Source organism: Penaeus chinensis, chromosome 23 (assembly GCF_019202785.1).
Source record: "Penaeus chinensis breed Huanghai No. 1 chromosome 23, ASM1920278v2, whole genome shotgun sequence".
NCBI lineage: Eukaryota > Metazoa > Arthropoda > Malacostraca > Decapoda > Penaeidae > Penaeus > Penaeus chinensis.
Genome location: NC_061841.1, coordinates 2,256,963 through 2,264,276, shown reverse-complemented (window position 1 = coordinate 2,264,276; position 7,314 = coordinate 2,256,963). Strand labels below are relative to the sequence as shown.

At 49.2% G+C, this 7,314-nt stretch overlaps 1 protein-coding gene across 1 annotated transcript in view; it reads right to left on the bottom strand.

Moving 5' to 3' along the window:
- LOC125037318 (protein tramtrack, beta isoform-like) overlaps positions 1 to 7,314 on the bottom strand; it is a 52,457-nt gene that overhangs the window by 20,828 nt on the left and 24,315 nt on the right. The window lies entirely within an intron of this gene.

The window sequence follows — 7,314 nt, the reverse complement described above, 5'->3', positions numbered from 1 at the left end:
CGAGAAAGGTAAAAAAGAGAAGAGAGAGAGAAAGAGAGAGAGAGAAGAGAGAGAGGAGAGAGAGAAGAGAGAGAGAGAGAGGTAGACGAATATGGAAATAAAAAGAAGCATGATAGCTTTGATTATGAAAGTAATATGACCAGTGTGTTAGATTCACATAAAAGCTACTGTGCAAGTGTCGTTTGTTTATTTGTTCTCTTGTTTTTGTTTCCACTGAAGAAGGACTTTAAATGCTTACTCTCGGGGGGGGGGGCAGTTGCAGTATGTGAAAGTGCAATATTTTTTACCTGAAACGCGAACACGGCTTTTGTATGTAAATATGTATGGGTGTGCGTCTTTGTATGAAAATGTGTTTGTATGTGTCTTTGTGTGTAAATATGTATGTAATAATAAAAAATAGGTGTGCTCGCCCTATCCCGCGCAATTTCCCGTTCAAGCGCGGACGGCAACGCGGTCCCCCGCTGGGGCCAGGCCCGCTGGTTGAAAGCACGATGTTAAATGTGGGTCGGGCGCCGTAGACTTTATTGCCTGCTTTCGACCGCAAGCATTGGTGGTCGTCCCGATGACCGTGTTGTACGGCGCGTCAGGGTTGTGTGGAGTAGTTGTAAGTGTGTGTGTGTGCGTGTGCGTGCGTGCGTGCGTGCGTGTGTGGGTATGGGTGTCCGACGGTCTGTCTGTCTGTTTTAGCATGATCGATATTTTATCTTCAATATTATTGAATAATATATTCCTTTCTTACACAACTCACACACGCTTACACACTAATACACACGCCCACGTACACGGAAACCCGCACACACAAAGACAAGCACACACACACACACACATAACTAAAATACACATCCGTTGTGAAATTTTACACACGTTTACATCCTGCTCCTTGTCCCCATGTGAACTGGAGACTAATCTAATTTCAATCTAATTTCAGGTGAGTGAGTCTTGCTTCACGAGCTGTAGCCGATCCAGGTGAGTACGAGCTGAGGGCGATAAGGAAGGAAATAGTAAGTGGTAATTAACGAAGATAGGGAGGAACTAGTAAGAGGTAAAGAGGACGAGGGATAGATGATACGGAACGATAAAGAGAGGTGACAAGGAAACGGTAATAACAGGAAAAAAAGGTAAAAATGACTAAGGACGAGTAAAAGAGGATAAGGATTCAGTAGCATATAACAATAGTTATAATGTTAAAGATGATAATGATAATAATAATGATGATAATGACAATGATAATGATAATAGTAACGATAATGATGATAATGATAAACGAGAATAGAACGAGAGAATCGATTAACGAGGAACGAGCAACGAAGAGCGATTTACAAATAACAAAGTTAAAGGGGTTTTAGTTTCAGCACCGTGTTTGTAGGGGGGGGGAGGGGGGGGGGGGAAGGAAGGTTTTTGGGGGGGGGTGAGGGAGGTAGAAATGTGGTGGGGGGGGAGAGTAGGAGGGGGGGGCGGGGAAGGGGTCAGTCAAGGTCACGGGAATGTATGAATGTTATGGTCATGTTCTCAAGTTCCTTTTATTCTCTTTTTTTTTTCTCTCTTTCATTTTTTTCTTTTTTTTTCCCCTTTTTTGTGTTCTTTTGGTTTTGTTTTTCTTTTGGTCTTTTTTTTTTTTTTGTTTTTTTTTCATTCTTTTATTTTTCTGGTGTGATTTACGCGACTTGGTTGTGATGTATACGCTTACACATGCGTAGACATATATACATTATATGCATACATACAACTAATACATAAATTCATACGTACACATTCATTCATACATACATACATACATACATACATACTTACAACATACATACATACTTCCCATACATACATACATACAACATACAACATGCAAAATATATACATACCATACAGACATACATATATTGTGGGTGTGGTGTGTGTGTTTTTGTTATGTATGTAGGAAATTTCCGTACACTTGATTTCCCCCTTATATTATAAAGTCATTGAGTGATGAAACAAATAATATATATATATTTTTTTTTTTATTCTTTTCAGTCGTATTTTGCAATTCACGTTCGCGCACACTATCATTATCAACAAAGGATAGCTTTGTTCCTTTTATACGGTTGATATTATCTTTTTTAGTTTTATCATCATTTTTTGCTGCTACTATTTTTCTTCATACTGATTTTGTTTGTTTTGTTTATTTGTTGTTTGTTTTGTATTGTTGTTGTTTCGGTCTCATTTTACGTCTCATTTCCTTTGCGGAAATACCCCCATACCCATACCCCCCCCCAACGCACCCCCCCTCTTTAACCTACCCTTCCCTTCCCTATCGCCTCCTCCTCCTTCTCCTCCTTCTCCTCCTCCTCTTTCCCCTCTTCCCCCTCTTCCCCCTCTTCCCCCTTACCCATCTTCTCCCCCTTTTCCCTTTTTCCCCTCTCTTTCCTCCTTATCGCCTCTTCCTCCCTTTCCCTTGGTCTCTCTCTCTCTCTCTCCCCATCGCCTCCTCCTCCTCCCCTTCATTTATCCCCTCTTACCCTTCCCCATCTCTTCCTCCTCCCCTTCCCCCTTATATCCCCTCTCTCCTTCCCCTCCCCCCTCTCCCCTCTCCTCCTCTCACTCTCCAGTCCTTATCCTAATCACAGAGTTTTCAAGAGATCATTAGAATATACTCGATCTTTCTTCTCCCTCTCTCTCTTTCTTTTTTTTTTCATTGTTTCTTTCTCTCTCTCTTTTTCTTTCTTTCTCTTTCTCTCTCTTTCTTTTTCCTCTCTCTTTCTTTCTCTTTCTTTCTTTTCTTTCTTCTTTCTTTTTCTTTCTTTTTTCTTTCTCTTTCTCTCTCTCATTCCTCTCTTTTTTTCTTTCTTTCCTTTCTTTCTTCTCTTTTCTCTTTCCCCTTTCTTTCTCTTTCTTTCTCTTTCACCTTTTCTTCCTCTCTCATTCTCCCCTCTCTCTCTCTCTCTCTCCCCCCTTTTTCTTCTCTCTCTCTCTCCCCCATCTCTCCTCTCCCCTCTCTCTCTCTCTCTTTCTCCTTCACCTCTGTCTCCATCTCCTTGTCCCCCCTCCCCCTCCCCCACTGCCCTCCCGCGAATATAGGCTTATCATGTGACCCCGTTTTTATGCTTATCTCGGTCTTATCGTGAGGGTGACAGTGGGGGGGGATTGGGGGTTAGGGGGGTGGGATAAGAGGGAGAGCAGGGACGGTCGGGGTTTAGGAGGGAGGGGGGGAGGGAGGGAGTAAGGGAGGGGGGAAAGGGGGATTTTGCGGCACGTCTTTGGGTCAAAATTTGGTTCCATTTAGGGGTTGGGGAGAGGGATAGGTGGGGGTAGGGGAAGGGGTGAGGGAGGGGGAAGGAGTAAGGGAAGGTGTGGGGGGAGGTTGAGGGGGTGGGGTAGGGGTAGGGGGGGTGATTGACGCTAAGACATGCAAGAGATTAAGGGGGAGGGAAAATGGGGAGGAGGAGGGGGGGGAGATTGCAGGAGAGGAGAAGGGGTTTAAAAAGGTAGTTGAGGAGAAGGGGGAAAGGGAAAAAGGGAAGAGATAAAAGGGGCGAAAGGGGTAAGAGGAAGGGTGAGAAGGAGGGGGCGATGGAGAGGGAAGAAGAGGAATGGGAAGGGAGAAAAGGGGAAAAGGGCAAAGGGAGAGGGAATGGAGGGGAGATGGAGAGAGAGAGGAGGGAAGGGAGAGAGAATTAAGGGCTAAGGAGAGGGAATGAAGGGGGATATGGAGAGAGAGAAGGAGGGGGAGAGGGAGAGAGAGGGGGCGATGGAGAGAAAAGGAGGGGGAGATAGAGAGGGAGAGAGAGGGGGCGATGGAGAGGGAAAGAGAGGAGGCCATGGAGAGGGAGAGGGAGAGGGAGAGAGAGGGGGAGATAGAGGGTGTGTGAGTATGTGGTTAAGGTTGGGGGGGGGGCTACAGAGTGGGGGAGTGGAGGGGAGTAGTCGGGTGAGGGGGTGGGTGGGGGGAGGCTTGTATTTTAGTTGATCAATGCAAGGGATCGTTAATTTTTCTTGATAATTCTTTCTTTCTTTTCCTCTCTCTCTCATCTCTCTCTTCCTCTCTTTTTTTTTCCCCTCCTTCTCTCCCCCCAAAAAACCGCCCCCCCATTCTTTCTCATCCTCCTTTTCTCTCTCCCTCCTCCCCTCCTTTCCTTTTCCCTCCCTCTCTTCCTCTCTCCAACCACCCACCCATTCCCCCCTTCCCTCCATCCCCCATTCTCCCTCCTTCCTTCACCTTTCCCTCCTTCCTCTTTCCCCCCATTCCCCCATTCCCTCCCTCCCACCCACCCCTCCCCTTCCTCCCTCCCCTTCCTCCCTTCCCTCCCTCCCTCCCCTTCTTCCCTTCCTTCCCTCTCCTTCCTCCCTTCCTTGCCTCCCTCCCTTCCTCCCTACCCCTCCCTCCTTTCTGTTGGAGTTGGAGGCAGGCGACAAAGACTGACCCATATGAGGCCGAGGGAGACGCCGCTCACACTTACGGATGTGTGAGGGTCTTTGTATGCTTTATCACTCACTCAATCGCTCGCTCACTCACTCAATCGCTCGCTCTCTCACTCACTCACTCACTCTTTCACTCAATCGCTCACTCACTCACTCACTCACTCACTCACTCACTCACTCGCTCGCTCACTCAATCGCTCACTCACTCACAGTCACACCGGGTCGCTCGCTCACTCACCACTAAAATCGCTCACTTCGCTCACTCACTCCTACTCGCTCACTCAATCGCTAGCTCGCTCACTCACTCACTCACTCACTCACTCACTCACTCGCTCACTCAATCGCTCGCTCACTCACTTACTCACTTAATCGCTCGCTCGCTCGCTGACACAACTCGCTCACTCATTCATTCACTCGCTCATTCGCTAGCTCGCTTATTCACTTCCTAACTTGTTCCATCTCTCGCTCGTTTTCTTATAAATTCTCTCACTTGCTCGCACCTTTACACATTCAATCACTCAATCACATGCTCGCTGTCACTCCCCCCCCCCCCCTTCCTCTCTGTCTCCCTCTCCCCTCCCCTTCCCCCCCCCTTACCCCTTTTTCCTCTCTCTCACTCTCCCTCGCTCTTTCTCCCCCCTCCCTCCCTCCCTCATTTCCCCTTCCCCTTCCTCCTCCGTCTCCTTCCCTCTCCCTCCCTCCCCCCTCCCCCTCCCTCCCTCCCTCCCTCCCTCCCCCTCGGCCGCCCACCGTGAGCCTTTGTCGCGGGCGGAGCGCCGTCTTGGGCTCTTCCAGGAAATCGCCGCTTGCTACCAGCTCGAGGAGGCTCCCTTCCTGAAAGCGGCGCTGGTGCTCGTCTCCTCCTCCTCCTCCTCCTCCTCCTCCACCACCTCGTGCTTTTCCTCGCTTCTTCTTCCTCCTCCTTCCTACTCCCTTGCTTTTCCCTCTTCTTCTTCTTCCTTCTCCTCTTCCTCTTCCTTGCTTTTCTCTCTTCATCCTCCTCCTTGCTTTTTTCTCTTCCTTGCCCTCCTCCTCATTGGCGTCTACCTCCCTCAGAGTTCTGATTCTTATGCCCCTCCTTCTACCGTCCTTTTTTATTTTCCTTTTCTTCATTTATTTCTTACTTCTTTATTACCTTTTTTTTTTAACTCCTTCTCTCTCACTCTCTCTGTCTCTAACCCACTCACCCACCCACTTCCTCACTTCCTCTCTCCTTCCTCTCTCTTTCCTCTCTCTCCCCTACCTATCTCCTTCCCCTCCCCCCCATCCTCTTCTTCTTCCTCCATATCTGCCCCTACTTCTTCCTCCACATCTGCCCCTACTTCTTCCTCCATATCTGCCCCTACTTCTCTTCTCTTTTCTTTTCTTTATTTCTCTCGCTGCGTCCCTCCATCTCGGCCCTCTCCTCGGCCCGCTGGATTCCCTCCTCCTCCCTGACTACTTCTCGGGTGAGCACCTGGCCCTTTGTTGTTGCTGCGTAGTCACAGTTCACCCCCGCGCGAGTGAGGCCGTGTGTGTTCTCGCTCTCTCGCTCTCTGTGTGTCTGGTTCTCTCGCTGTCTGTCTCTCCTTCTCTCGTTCTCTTTCGTTCCTTCATTCTCTTGTTCTCATTTCTCTGTCCTCTCTCCTCTCTCATTCTCTCCATCTCTCGTCTTCCTCTCTCGTCTCTCTCTCTCACGTCTCTCCTCTCTCCTCTACTTATCAATCTCGCTCTCTCTTCTCTCAATCATCTCTCTCAATGTCTCTCTCTCTCTCTCTCGTTGTTTTCCTATTTTTTCTCTTTTCTCTTTTTTGGGGGTATTTTTCTTCTCCCTATTGTTCTTCTCCTCATTGTTCTTTCTCTGTTTTTCTCCTCCTCTGTCTTTCTTTCTTGTGCCGTTCTTTTTTTTTTCTGGGGTTATATTTGTGTGTCTCCAGCGCCTTCTGCTTTTATGTTTTTTCTGTTTCTGTTTCCTCTTTTTCTCGTACTCTCCCTTCTCATTCCCACTCTCCTGACCCCCCCCCCCCTCCCATTCCATTCCTGTATTAAATAGACACACACACACGCACACACGCACACACGCACGCACACAAGTACACATTCACACATATATAGTGGCCTTGAGTGACTGCTGATTCCAGTAGCTGTGCGTTTAGCTTGAAGGCGAAAGGCGGCGGCTGGAGAGACATCCCTGAATTGTGGGGGGGAGGGGCAGGGAGGGGGTGTGGATGGGTGGGTAGGAGGTTGGGTGGGTGGATGGATGGGTGGGTAGAGTGGGAGGTTGGGGAGAGGAGGGGAGGGGAGCCGTGAAGGAGTTGTTTTCGGGTGAGGAAGGTGGGGGGCGGGTGAGGGGCGAGGGAGGTGGAGGTGGTGGAGGAGGAAGAGTAAGAGGTGGAGGAAGAGGAGGAGAAGGAGAAGGAAGAGAAGAGAGAGCGCGGAGGGGAGGGGAAAGAAACGATTGAGGGGAAGGTCTTGGCGGGAAGAGGGTAGGGAGCGGGGGGGGGGAGGGGCGGAGAGGCGGGGCAGGGAGGAAGGAAGGGAGGGAGGGAGACGGGGGAGGTGGGAACTTTAAGGGCGGCTACTCCCCTCTAACCTGGCCTCCGCTGGCATCGCTTGGCGTCTTTTTTTCTTCTCTCTCTCTCTCCCTCCCTCTCTCCCTCCCCCTTGGAGCTCGCACACACATACATACACGCACGCACGCACACACACACACACACACACAGACACACACACCTACCTCCCCTTCTTCCCCTCTCCTCGCCCGCTGCCGTTTTAGTGCCACAGTTTGTGCTACACTCATGAGGTTTGGTGTCACTCTTCGTCATGTGTTTCTACGTGGGAGAGAGAAAGAGAGAGAGAGAGAGGGAGGGGGGAGAGAGATTAAGAAAGGAAGAAAGACAGATAGAAAGAAAGAATGAGTAGGTAGGCGTCAGGCACCGGCTC